This window comes from Aedes aegypti, chromosome 3 (genome assembly GCF_002204515.2).
Source record: "Aedes aegypti strain LVP_AGWG chromosome 3, AaegL5.0 Primary Assembly, whole genome shotgun sequence".
NCBI classification, from domain to species: domain Eukaryota; kingdom Metazoa; phylum Arthropoda; class Insecta; order Diptera; family Culicidae; genus Aedes; species Aedes aegypti.
Window position 1 is genome coordinate 152,446,169 of NC_035109.1, and position 14,177 is coordinate 152,460,345.

Below are 14,177 nucleotides of genomic sequence, written 5' to 3' on the forward strand. Positions count from 1 at the left end.
CACGTTAGATAGATTTTCTGGATGTCTAAACTTTCATAACGATAAAGGAAATCAATGATTATTTTGTTAAGTCTGTTCAATGTCTAGGTTTTGAAGGAATCAAATTAAAAATAATATCAAAATTAATAATATTACGTTTAGTGAGAAAGTTGTTTTCTCATAATCAGTATTTTATTCTCTGAAAACATCTCTACACACTTTTTTACTACGACCAACATTGTCGTTTGCATATCTTCTCTAACGCCAGCTGTCGACGTCCAGTCGAAATTGATACTGCCTATCGGGTTCGAGCCCTCCTGGGGCGGCTCCATTTCTTTACATCTCGTCGTAAAATCGTATATTAAGTCTTGGCGATGAAGTGCCCTTGATCATTGGTTGGTTAGCAGTTCGGATTTTTGTTGCGATGCGCTGAACTTGGAACTGTACGAAACGATTCCACGAATGCTGTTATCACTTCGTTCGGATCGGGGCATGGTAGCCACTGCCACTGCAGCTCCCCGAAAGAGATGATAATCAATTACCAGTGATACAGCGACCCGAATTTCACGACACTCGCGGCGGGAGTCGTAAAACCGTTGTTTCCCGAGAAAATCCATCGATTTATATTCAAATCCGTTCAGGAATTTCTTAGGTAGATAAAAATGATCGCTTTCAGTAGGTGGCATGATCCATAATTTTCAAATTATTCATTCTTCGCTGGATGTTTGTTTTATTGCCGTCCGAAACAATTGCACTTCGTTTATCACTTTATCTTTTTGTGCTATTCACCTTTCGCTCATTTCTTCGCCTTTGTGTGCCTATTGTTACGCGTTTCTATTGTTGTGCTGCGATTTCTGTCATTATCTTTTGTTCGCACGTTCTTCCAATTGCCAGTTGCAATTTGTTCGCCTCGCCCATTCTATCAGCGTTTATTGTCAGATTCTCCCGCAAAATTGACTAATAAATTTCAATATTTGCCATTCAGCTGACGAAGTGATTGGTTTCGTCGCTTGATTATAGTTTTAGATATCTCCCGGGCTGCTCCCTGGCTGATGGTGATGATGAGTAAGCGAATTTCTTGGTGCAAAATTCTACGACGGAGAGGAGCTTGACGTGCTTGGTAATCGCGTTTGATGTAAATTGCCCCGGTAAGTGCGCGCTTCGGTGATTGCTTCGAGATTGATGATCATCACGGGTGATAAAAATAATCGATCTTAAGAAGATCCGTCGAGTGTGACTGGAGGAGAACGCTGTCGTTTGTTCAGAGAACGTTTGCAAACAACATGATCCTTTGTACATATATAGATACTTGTGTAGTGTATCTTGACCAGGCAAGATTTAATTGCGCTGATGACTTCAACGCGGATTTGTAGTTGACTTATAATAGCTGGCCAGTTAGGTCGTGAATGTGTTAATTTTAAATGCCGGAACTAGAAGTGTGGTTTGATCATTGATTTTCTCAATGATATCTCGCCATACAGAATATTTAAATGGTGGAGATCAGCCTTCATGCTTCTTACTCTTCTGTATTCTCTGAAGCATGGATTAAGGTATCCAGAGCCTATAGCACCTTACCACAACGGGTTGAGACCAACATAATGTCCTGATCATTAGTTTCATTCAGTTACACTTATTAAGTGATGCCCAAGTACTTGAAACTGCCCAGCACAAGGTCACCTGCACCATTGCTCCGGGTAACACAGGAAGAGCACAATACTGTGAATGGTGCCTTGGTATTCCACAGGCTCCGCTAACCATTCATTTCGGTAAGCAAGAAGCCGCATTACATCATGAATTAGGAATCACCTATGAGATGGAAATTTACCACTGGAACAGGCAGTCCGTAGTGTTTATTCTTAGCCAATTGAAACAACCGCGACTATCTAGGCTGATCTGGCAAAGGAGCTTAATGTTATTGACGTGGCCAACTAGCCAAATATTGAGATTCGATACCAGGTCCATAGCTTAATGAACGGGTCATCAATCCACTACACAAAATCTGCCACTAAGATTGTTATGTTGAGAATATGAAATTTCAAACTGTATTTGGCTTCATTATGCCCAACGGCGTATTCAGTAAAAAGGTAGGAGATAGATATTTTAAGAACTTTGAGAACAACCTTTTTTAACTTGATGCAAAGATGAACGTTATCATTTGTTTATATTGTCCCTGAGGATAACCTAAAAATAATTTATTCTGCGTATATTGCAACCGCAAGCCCTCTAGCACGATGTAGGTAGCGTAACCCTGGTCAGGTGGCCTATCGAAGACTCTTCACCAACCAAGAAAGGCAAAAGTAGAGCAAACGGATTGATTTTACGGCAACATACCCGGCAACTAATAAAGGACAACGATTGGAAAGTTGGATCTTGGAACGTGAGAACTTTGAATGAACCCGCGCGTGTTGGGCTCCTGGCTCGTAAACTGAGGAATGTCGGCGTGAACGTGACAGCTATCCAGGAAATACGCTGGCCGAGAACCGGAAAACGCGAATTCCGAGCGGTGGACCCCATCGCCAAAACTTCATTCAAGTACCACATCTACTACAGCGGTGGCAACAGAGCAGAACGTCATAGTGATCAGGAAGCAGATGAAGCGAATTATTCGTTGGAAACTGGTAAGCGACCAAATCTGTGTGTTGAGCATGATGGGCATGTTCTTTAATTACAGCCTGATCAGCATATATGCGCCAACGAACGATAAGCCCGATGACATGAAGGATGAGTTCTATGAGAGCCTGGATAAGGCCTACGGAGAGTGCCCAAAACAAGACGTCAAGATAGTCATTGGCGACGCAAATGCGCAGATCGGGAAAGAAGATTTCTTCCGACCCGTCATTGGAACGGAAAGCCTCCATTCCGTTACCAATGATAATGGCCTGCGGGTAGTGACCTTCGCTGCTGCTAGAGGGATGGCAATCAGCAGTACCTACTTCGCACGAAAGAATATCCGCAAACACACCTGGCGACTCCCGAATAGACCACGTGCTGGTTGATGGCCGACATTTCTCAGATGTCATGGATGTCAGGACCTTCCGAGGCCCTAATATCGACTCGGGTCATTATCTCGTTGTAGCTGAAATTCGGGCGCGGTTATCCAGCGTCACGAGTTCAACAACAAACAGAACGCTGCGCTTCGATATACAACCCAAGCAGCACATATTGTTACAAGTAGCTTACAGCAACGGCTACTTAACATATTCAATAGTTACAATATGATACATTAGCAACATGAAAAAAATACTGCTATGTAACCGAAAAAGCGCAAAAAGTCGAACAGCAAAAAAACACTTCCGAATAACTGTTTGAGGACAGCCAATCCAAAATGATGTAAACTATTAAAAAGCTGTTAGAGAGGCTGCAAGTTGTAAATTCTACAATTTTAATTAATCACTGGATAAATATCTATGAAAAACAATAACTAGTCATAAATTACTAAAGTTCTTATATCAAAATTTACAATACGTATTAAAATTTTTGACATGTAGTGTTGACCACTGTCAGCAAGTTACTCGTTTGTTACACATTAGTTACCCAGAAATCTTATGTTATTTGAAACTGATGGGTAACTATACTGAAACTGCCAGAAATTACACTGCTGTCAATAGGGGAAGGGGTATTCATATGAACACCTAAACGATATCGTCTTGTTTTTAATGGGAAAAACGATGAATTTACGATAAATAATCAAATAATGTACAAACATCCCCTACGCCAATTGACTGGAACATTACAAAAGTATGAAAATTAAATGCTCCGTCCAAGAAAGCACATGGTCCAAGAAAGCAAATGGCTCAAAAAGCTCGGAAGAAAGTAAATTCAAGCGTTTGCTATAATAAGGGCGCAAGTCGCATGATCGATTTCTTTTCATCAATCCTCTCTTCTGTGAATAAAGGTGACAAGATGCGGATTTGTTAACATTTTTTCACTACAAGACGCTAGGAAGTAATGCAATCTTGCGTCCTGAGATGAAACAACGAATTGAATTTAGAAATTGATCAATTTGTGCCAATATTAGGGACTGAGGATAATATGCCCATGATAAGGAAAATAGCGATTTTTATGTGAAAAATATGCTTTTTTTATTATAATCTCTCTAATTATGTTCTCTATCAAATAGTAGAAACAACATCCATCCATTTGAGAATATCTAGGGTTAATAAATCAATTAAAAAATGCGTGCTTATGGTTATTAACCTGCTGAGATTCTGCCCAATGACCACGGTCCATACATATTGTAAATTTTGTGTATGGACAAATGACTACTAGGGGGAAGGTGGGTCTAAAATTGGGAATAAATAACCGCGTTGTTAATGGTAGCCCTTTGTGCATTTCTGTGCTGTCACTTCAATAGGGCCTAACTAACTTGAGTTATTTCTCTTCATCGATTATGCATATATAATGCATACCTACAGGCGTTCGTTCTGATGTTATTGTTCAATAATAGATACATGCTGATGCGAAAAATTTACATTTGTAAGGTTCTAATTTGAGCGTTACTTCAGCGTGGCATTACGTTTGGTAGAATTTTAATTCAACAGCTGTTTTGGTGTTATGAAATAGGGGGGTGGGGGTTTTGCCCCCACGAGTTGATTGAAGTTTTGGTCCTTCGATAAGTTTTTCAAGGACAAATTTAACATATTTATTGTACGTAATACAAACTATGACAGTGCATAAGTGGACCCTGTGGGAGTTGGAATCCCAGAACAAATTTCAACAAAGAAGACAGCCACTAACTGCTGTCGTCTAAAAGTAATTAAGCTTAACAAAACACAATCATTTACGGGATTGACTGTTTGACGAGAAACTTGCGACGATCGACGCGCCACAATAATGCGTGGATGGAGGGTATTAGAACTAAGTTGGAGATGTTGATTTCGAAATTTTGAAGTAAACATCACCTCCAAACACTAGCGATTTTGCGGTGGAATGTTGACGTTTGCTTACAAATTGTCTAGAGGACCCAAACACTTTAACGTTTAAGGATCCGTCATCGTAATCATCGAAAGCCATTTTTCTGTTCAAAACTGAAATTTACTCGACGAAAATGTGTTCACTGTGTTTCGGTTGGAGAATAAAATACAGTGAACACATGAATATATTCATGATTTTGAACGAAAAAACTGCTTTTGTAAATTATCGAGTTGATGACGGATCCTGCCCCCTTAAACGAATTTTCGTCATTCCGTGTCATCGGCTCAAAGATTGGCGTTCCCCACAAAAGTAGTAAAGAGAACATTACAAATGTAACTCGATGTCTTCGCAAAAATTGTCCTTCATTTCTTAATTTGTTTATTAATTATAACTAGTTCTATCGCACAACATCAAAAATAGAGAAGTTAATTAACGCAGCGACACGAATTAAGACTAAGACAGCTAAATTTTCACATACTTTCAACGTCATTAAAATATTATGGAAATATTCTTTTTATGTTGGTGGTAAAACAAACATTTTTTTTACCACAGTCCTATAAAACATCTTTGAATGATTATAATCCCTTCGAAAACAGTTCTAAAGGTTTCTGCTTCGACATCATATCATTACGATATTCACCTCATTGAAAAACCTCAACATCTCCGTGCCTAAAATTACATCAGTTTTAATTTCGGAACGTGGTTCTGACTTCAATTTATCTCCGTATCAACAAAAACACTCTTATTTATGCTCTAAATCATCCGTGCGAAATAAAAATCATTGAAATTTGTTGTTCATGCGTAACAAGTTCGGTGTTCATTTTACCATCCTGTTCATTTTTTTCAACCCTTCCCCTATGACAAATGGTAAACCAACTTTATGCTGTTACAAACATGTGACTTAGCAATCTGTATGTAACCTAGCGTGTTATTTGTTTATTTGCAACCACAGATTCAATTTCAATGTAACTTATTCATTTTGACCGCTCTAGGTTAAGTTACATGCAAGTAAAAATGCAACACCTATGTAATGTAAACAAAGCGTGAGTTACAATATAATAGTTTAGTAACCAAGATTGAAAATCATCAATAAGATATGCTACAAATTATCTGAAATGCAACGTACATTGCCGTTTGTTTTATTTTTCTAAAATATTGCATTTGTTACCAGTGCTACTTGGGAACGCTTGTCGACTGATGGGGTAGCTGCGCAATACCGTCAGCAACTAGACGAGCAGTTGGGAGGAATCAACGTTGCTGGAGACGTCGGCAGCCTGTGGGACCCTATCCACGAAGCTGTGACAACAACGGCACGGGAAGTGATCGGCACTGGTCAACGACGAAGACGAAACGACTGGTTCGATGAAGAGTGCCAGAGGGTGACAGACATGAAGAATGTCGCCAGAAGCCGTATGCTTGTGGCCGGTACCCGACAGAACAGTGAGCGGTACAGGGCAGCGACAGCCGAAGAAAAGCGAATCCACCGCAGATATAAAAGGCAGCACGAAGAAAGTGTGGTAGCTGACGCTTAAGAAAGCATGAACCGGAATGATATGCGGATTCTATGCAACGGTCAATGGTGCGCGGCACAATACCGTACCAGTGCCCGCCATGTGCAATGATCGAGAGGGGAATTTGCTGACCGATAAAACGGCGGTGGCTGCCAAATGGAAGGAGCACTTTCAGCAATTGTTGAACGGTGAGAATGGAAATGTAGCGAGGAACAGAATGAACATAGATGACGATCAAGCTGTGGACTCACCGACCATAGGAGAGGTTAAAAGGCTATCAGCGAGCTGAAGAACTCAGTGAAAAGAAATGAGCTTTGGCAGATAATGTCTGAAAATGGTTTTCCGGCGAAACTAATTAGGCTGATGGATGGTTCGAAATCAAGTGTTCGTGTCAACCTCGTTCGTGACGTTAGACGGATTTAAGCAGGGAGACGCACTTTCGAATTTACTGTTCAACATTGCACTCGAGGGGGCTATTAGGAGATCTGGCGTGCAGAGAAATGACACTATTATCACGAGGTTGCACATGCTCCTTGGCTTTGCGGACGATATAGACCTAATTGGAATCGATCGCAGGTAAGTGGAAGTCAGTGGATAGGCCTGACCATTAATTCTACCAAAACGAAGTACATGGTTGCAGGTAGAGACAGAGTCAGGCATGGTGGTGTAAGTGCTGAGGTAGTGTTTAATGGGGATGTGTCTGAAGTTGTTGAAGAATTTGTTTACCATGAAACACTTGTGACATGTGATAACGGCGTTTCCCGCGAAATGAAAAGACGTGTTGCGGCTGAGAATAGGGGCTTTTACGGACTACGTAGCCAGCTTAGATCCCACAGCTTGCAAACGGAGACAAAATTCGCCCTGTATAAAACATTGATTCTTCCGGTGGCTCTCAACGGGCACGAAGCGTGGACGTTGAAAGAGTCAGACCGGAAAGCTCTCGGTGTTTTCGAGCGTAAAGTGCTGCGGACAATACTCGGTGGGAAACTCGAAAATGGTGTGTGGCGCAGACACATGAATCACGAGTTGTATCAAGTGTACAAAGATGCGAATATTATCAAGCGTGTAAAATACGGCAGACTTCAGTGGGCTGGTCACTTAGTGCGAAAATCGGAAGAAAGAATTGCGAAAATAATATTCAGCAAGAAACCAGGTAGAGGTCAGCGGCTTTGGGGAAGACCACGAATACGCTGGCTGTACGCAGTGGAAGAGGACCTGGCGACCCTAAACGTTCGGGGCAACTGGAGAAGTTTCGCCCAAGACCGACGAAGATGGAGCTCTACAATACGCCCGGCAATGGCGTGACGCTACGCTGTAGCCATCAAGGTATCAACTTTAAAACATCGCAAGAAAATCATAAAAAATGCAACTCTTCACGCCTGAATAACCCACTTGATACTGTCGGACATTAACCTCTACACGCTGACCAACCACCGTGCTTCTTCCTAACCCGGCTACAAAACTACAAGTTTCGAGTTTCCTTGAACTCCATCTCGACCTTGTCACGCGAAATGTGTATAATTTTGACCGAAAGAGACCCACAAATTCCGCTCCCGGCAGCCCATACGAACGCACAAACTTAGCCAGGGTTTCAACTTCCCGAAATTCGCAAGCGACCAAAACTTTAAACCGTCTATTGTCCCATCTGATTGCATATTTTTGCCATCGTTTCCATCAAAAGTTTCGTGAAGTGTGCAGATATACTGAACTGATTAATCTTAGGAAAGTTTGAGGTTTTCTTAAGCAGGCATTATGTTTCCATGAACATTGGAAACACAATGTACCGAAAATGAAGTCAGTACTTTTCCTCCAGGAAACGTAGTGAAAAGATAATTATTATGATTTTGTGTGCTTCTCGCAAGCCCTTCTCCTTACCTACCAACTACACAACATAAGACAGAGATCTCTCGCCATCTCTCAACAGTTGAGAGTCGCGTTCTTTCTACATACATCGGAAATAGCAACCGAATTTACAAGCATTTAAAGATGGGGAATACTCTGCGTTTCATTAAACAAAAATTGCAAGTTAAACAATCTGACATTAGCAATAGTTTGAACTCAATAAAAAGAAGAAAAGAATAACAAGTTATAAAATATAAGTAATGAAAAATTAGAAACAATAAAAATCTAACGATATTCTTATGAAAAGTTGAAATTTTGCCATTACATGGCATTTAAGTGCATAATTATAGTTTGACACTAAAAATTTTATATATGTCTAAAACAACTGAAAGATTAGCACCAAATAACCAAAATATTTCCAATGAAAAATTGAAACTAAACATTTCGGAATCCAAAAAATTTAAACGGAAGAATTAAAAAAAGCATTAAATAATCAAAAAGTTGCCGAAGAATAGTAAATATGGCATTATTTCTGTTTATTGTAAATGTTTGCAGGCATTATCTAATCCGGGTTTTGGATAAACAAGTGATGGTTATCCTTTTCCTTGGGCAAGAGAATATTTTTCCGCTCGGAAATATGAACGTTCTTGAACACAAAAACGTTCCCCGTCCACACCACAGCACACTTTCCAGCGATTCGCCATCGTCCGATTCAGAGAGCTAAGCAGCGTAAAATTTCATCGTGCGAAGAAGCGAGCGGCGATAATAATTTTGCAGCTGGTTGCTCCCCAATGGCCGGGTATTAAATCGAAATTGGCAGTTGATTTTATAATTTCGGGAACGGTCGTTTCTCGCTGATAAAAATTATGTATTTGGGAAGGAATTTCATTCGGTGGTTTGGGTGGTCATTGATGCAGCGTTTGATCGATGAAGAATGCGATGTGTGAAATGATGCTTAGGAAATTACCTAGTATGAAGTTATTATTAAATAATGGAGGTTGCAATATCTATACAGGAACGATTTGGAAGAACTTGAATTATTAAGATATTCGAAAATTTCAATCAAATAAAATTTCTTCTAAACACAGTTGTTTTTAGCTTTAATATTAGGCTAGAATAAATTTGAAATTTTACTTGTGCCGCTCCTCCTTCTCAACAATTTCAAAAAATCTAGGGGGGGGGAATAAATAAACTATCTGATTTTCAGTGATACTTTTCACTATTACATATGTTTTCATTTGTTTTGAAATTCGTTTCCACGATATTGCATGTAATAACAAGTATCATAAAATTTAAAAAAAAAAGTTTTGTGACAGCATTGTCACAAACAAACGAAACACGACAAGTGTTTCCTAAGTTTGTTTGACAATGCAAATATTATTGTGATTTTTTTTTAAATATTGTTGTAGAGGTTCTTAAAAAAAGTGACAGGTCTCAATACATCAGTACACAATTGACAATGCTGATGCTAATGCTGAACAAAGTCTACTTTTTCCTAAACTCGTGATCATATGTAATAACGGCTACAATAGCCTTTCTTCGACAATTAAGAAAAAACACGTCATGCAATCCTGTTAAAAAATCGCTGAACAAGCATTTTTTTTTGTTCTATGGAAACCTAGTGGTTTGAATGTTCTATGAACGTTTTAGTTGCTACTTATAATGTCACTATTGTTGAAGAGCCAAGGTAAGATCATTGAAATATAGTACACGTTTATTCGTATTCATTTTATTAAAATGTTTGTTGGTTCATTTCTGGGCGAATGAAGCTTTAATAATAATTTTATTTTAACTAAGTCATTTATTAAGCAAATACTAGTTTAATGAAACAGCTCTGAAGAACTTTTCATAAAGCAAAAAATTTTTCTCGGGAAATTTATATTCTGATCTTTTAAATAATTTATGGTTTATGGCCATCGTAATTCTTCATTACTGTAAAAAAATCGGAAAAATATGAAAAAAAAATCCGAAGAAATCAATCTTGAACTGACGGTTTAGGCGCAAACATTTTCTTCTTAGCTATGGCTTTCGGACTAATGTGCTTTATCACATCCAACGAAGGTATCTATTTTATATCCTAGTTTTATTTCTGGAAAGATACAGCCACTTTCCCGCGTACCATAATGGATCATGCGACCATCATAAATATAAATAACTACATATTTTTATTGTTTTCACGCCTTTGCTCCATTTTGAGTTACATTCTTAAGTTCGAAATAAGTAAACAATCAAACTTGTAAATTTAACCAAAGCATTTTATTTTTTTTTTCATTTTTTTATCGATTGAAAGTCTATTGTATCAGTGCCTTAAATTTAATACTTTAATTGTTTACTCATGGTTCGCAATTTCAATTGTGATTGAATGAGCCATGATTTTTTGTGTTTTTTTATAAATACATACAGATTCGGAGCGAATGTTATCGATTGAAAGAAACTGGTAGTGATCTGTTGTTAGCATTTCAGTCTATAGAAATCAAAACCTGATTCGTTTCAACGTTACGTTTTTATGAATTTATCTTACAAAAACAATAGCTTTTTCATCAGATGGCTCTAATTGTCGTGCAATGATCATTTTACATACAAACATTAAAAAAAACGTCCTACGAACATTACAGAAAATTTCAATCATTTATACTAGTTTGAAAAAGTCTAAACTATTATAATTATTACTACAAAACTTGGTTCAAAAAGTCTGATTCTAATTTACATTTTTTTAACGTACATCTACTTGTACAACTGTCGTTTCGTTCTTAATTTACTGTTCAATATTGTATGCAAGCCGGCTGTCAAGTTTGTTGTGTGTTGCTTGTTCTCGATCTTCTTCGAGCAAACGGCGTTCATCTCTTTCTGAGTTGTTATGTTGATTGTGTGTAAGACGCCACCATTGCCCATTGCACGGTGACGTCATCAAAAAATCGCTCTCTTTTCCTCCTTCGGGAAATCTGAAAATAACGGTGTCAGTACCTGTCAAAGTTGACAGGTACTGGCACCATTGTTTTCAGGATTTGTTGAAGAGCGAAAGATAGAGAATTTTGCCGTGAAATGCCTAATACTGTAAAGATAAGCAGTCAACATCTGATCGATCGTTTCTCGTATGATCACTGTTGACTATAAAGCAAGCTTCCAGGCAGTGCAAAGGAGCGACGATTTTGATCAAGTATTTTTACTTTACCTTCTCTATAAAATGTTGGATTAAGACTAAGTAGCCCGTTATTTGTTTTGGCAGCCATGTTGACGTTGCAGCTCGCAATTTCAAAGTGATAAAACTGATAGTTCATAATGATCTGGAAAAGTATCGCTGACATTCTGAAAGTGTGTTGATACTTTTTCAGAAGCGTCAGTGCAATACAAACTGATTTTCTTCTATTCAAAATTCTGACATGATTTAGCAACAATCATCAACGACGCGTACAAATTTCAATGACGGCCTACTTCGCCTTTAAGCAGTTTTCTTCTCCAGGCGAAATAGCTGATAGGATGTAGTCGAACTTACTAAATTACGTTCTGTCATATTTTGTCATTTGTTTACGGTTGATTGGTGATTAGAACGAAGTTGTTTCAGAGGAAGTCAATAGGCCTCTGCACTGTTTTGATTTTGTATGGGATTCTGACGTTTACTGGCCTTGTTGTTTACACAATTTATGGAAGAGTGAAAGAGAGAGGTTGAGTTTTGTGCTGAGCCCAATACTGAGAGAGAGGAGACAGCCCACTGACAACTGGCTTATTTTCGTGACTTCTTTGATTTCTTCTTCTCATGTTTGGGTTTTGCACAATAGTTCGGAGAGCACAAACTGGGTCAAAACCATTTCCACATCCCATTTGTGTCCAATCGACCAAATTTTGACGGTTTTTCACGCACTGCCCTTCGAATGTGCGGTTTTTCAGTGACAGTTGATGATTGGTTCCCTTGACTTCTGGAAGCTCGCAATCTATGCCAGCTGTCTCCTCTCTCAGTTCAACACTGATCATACGGTAGGCATACATACGATTAGATCTTGACTGCTTATTTGTTATTATAATAATTAAGAATGATTAATGTTTTCTGTACGGAACGACGAAAGAAATTTGGTTTCTATAATATTTGTAAACCAATGACCAATGACCAATTGATATGTATGCTCCTTAATTGTTATACTTCTAGAATCCATTAAAAAGCTGTTTAATACATCGAAACATCGAACATTGAATCGAATCAGCTTTTTATTTCTACAGACTGCACCGCCAATCTCGCTACGCCCTCCCATCTGACCGACGGAAAAAAAATAAAAAAACATGTTAGCTATGAAGGTTAACATATTGTTTGAATTTTCCAAAGATTGTTTTCAGCATTCATATTTAAGAAAATATGCGTCACTTTTTGGATGATTCTTAGGGTCCTACTCAAAATAAAACTTCTATCGGAGATCATTCCAAAACTTATACAGAGAATTTAGCGTTATCTCTCCACAGCCTGACCGATGGATAAATTTCCACCAAAGAAAATAAACTTATGTGTTAATTTATCTAAAACTGTTTCCATGATTATTTTTATAAAATAATTGTGTCCTTATTAATTTAATGAAAAATCATAGACTTCACCAAACAATTAAACTTTTGCATAAGATCTTAGAATAAATCATTCAAAGTTTTTATCAACAATCCGCAATATATCTTAAAAGTTTGCTGTCAAAAATCTTTAATGAAAATCAAAAGTTTTATGCCAAGGATCTGCCAAGCTATATTACAGTACTGGTCCAACTTTGTCAGTTCTTTTTGTGGAGATCTTTTAGTTTTCACCATTTCGTAATAGTTGATCCCGCCACGCCCCAAAGCCCCACTACCACTACGAACGATGATAGCTCTGGCGCAACTTAACCACACCCACCGATCGTACGATTGACCTATGAAGGTTAAAAAAAGGAATACTCGAAAGCTAAAGTGTAAACAAATCAGCGTTCTAAGATCCAATCTGTTAAGTTAGTTTATTTTCATCAAAAATGCCCTATTTCTGTAAAGTTATAACTTTGCCAAGTGGGTAGGTAACCAGGTACACCCAAATTTAGTATCTAAGATCATTCTAAAGATTATAATTCTAAATAACGCTACCTTACAGCTAAACTTATATGCTCGATACCATTAATCAGTCAATGATATTAGTCTCCTAGAGTATCGATTTGAAGTTCATTGAGGTGAGAATATCTTACCACACTAAAACACGCACAGACATGTAATTCTGAAATCTTACTGTATTTAAGGCTCTGGAGATAGTACGTCCCTGATGTAAATTGAATTTATTCCATTTTGCGGTAACGAATCATCAAAAGTGAGTATTGCTAACATAAGACGTAATTGCGTAAACTTATATTTCCTCATCTTAGGAATTTTGTAATTTTCTCACCACTGAATTTCCGGAATAAAATTTAATAAACCTTCTGATTCGTGTATCGCCTAACAGTAATAGTTTTTTCGCAAATCTTTTGCAACCCTGTTTGAAGTATTATTAATATGCATAACTTAGGGAAGAAATAATTACGATAACTTATCTACATTTTCATTGCGAGCTGTAAAACGATTTGTAAAAGGTGCTGACAATATCGGTTCATCTGCGTTTCTGTAATTCCTCTAAAATACACTTTACCTGAAATTGTATCTACAACTTCTTATTAGAATCCAAACATTTATCTATTAAACAATTTGTTCAATTTTTTCACATTTATCTATCAAACAATTTATTCAAAGATAGGAACTCTGCCAAAAACTCTTTCATAGATTCTTCCAGAAATTCCACTAGTTTTCCTTCTGATTTCTTACAGAGTATAACGAAACTCATTTTTTTGTGATCGATCTGAGAAATTCCCCCAGAAATTGCTAAGATTAACGAAAGATTTCCACAGGAATTATTTCAGGATTTTTTCACGGATTCGATCAGGAATTCCACTAGGAACATCTCCG

General features: G+C 38.0%; 1 protein-coding gene across 4 annotated transcripts in view; it reads right to left on the reverse strand.

The window, feature by feature from the left end:
* LOC5569656 (semaphorin-5A) overlaps positions 1-14,177 on the reverse strand; it is a 613,002-nt gene that overhangs the window by 537,996 nt on the left and 60,829 nt on the right. The gene's annotated exons all lie outside the window — the stretch shown is intronic.